This window comes from Sarcophilus harrisii, chromosome 4 (assembly GCF_902635505.1).
Source record: "Sarcophilus harrisii chromosome 4, mSarHar1.11, whole genome shotgun sequence".
Taxonomy (NCBI): Eukaryota; Metazoa; Chordata; class Mammalia; order Dasyuromorphia; family Dasyuridae; genus Sarcophilus; species Sarcophilus harrisii.
Window position 1 is genome coordinate 292,807,659 of NC_045429.1, and position 690 is coordinate 292,808,348.

Sequence of the window (690 nt, forward strand, 5' to 3'; positions counted from 1 at the left end):
ACTAATAAGGGGACATTGCTGAGGTAAAAACACAGATGGGGGGAGAAGGGAAAGGGAAGGAAAAAAAAAACCAAAATACATCCGTGTACATAGCTACATATAAATACACCGAGATGGGTATGTGTACATGGATATACATGTATTCGAGTGAGGGCAAGGGAATGACAGAAGGGGCCAGGCTTTTGAGTTTCATTTTATAGCTACATATAAATACACCGAGACGGATATGTGTACATGGATATACATATATTCGAGTGAGAATAAGGGAATGACAGAAGGGGCCGGGCTTTTGAGTTTCGTTTTGCTCAGCTGTTTGTATAGGGCAGTATACATTTGTGGAAGACCCTGCTGAATCTGCAAAATGCAAAGTGGAGATGCCGGGGATCGAACCCGGGGCCTCATACATGCGAAGCATGCGCTCTACCACTGAGCTACATCCCCAAACTGGTAGGTATTATTTCTACTTAGCCTTCCTGAAAGTAAGTCACGTTTAGTGATATCTGGAGGATGTTTTGGTGAGGAGAGAAAGTTCTGATTCGTCCTTTCATCAATTTTCGAAGCTGGGCAGTTTGACTACTTCTGGAGTGGAAAGAGCTCCCTGATCATCCTAGTCTCTTGCAACCTTTCCCTCCCTCAATCCCCGAAAGAGGTCTTCCCCAGAAAATTTCATTACAATGCATTTCCTTCTAA

General features: G+C 43.6%; 1 non-coding gene across 1 annotated transcript; it reads right to left on the reverse strand.

Annotated features, from left to right (window-relative positions):
- Window positions 1–369: 369 nt before the first annotated feature.
- On the reverse strand, window positions 370–441 carry TRNAA-CGC. The gene has a single exon. It is a non-coding gene; the product is annotated as a tRNA-Ala (tRNA).
- Between the last annotated feature and the right edge of the window lie 249 nt (window positions 442–690).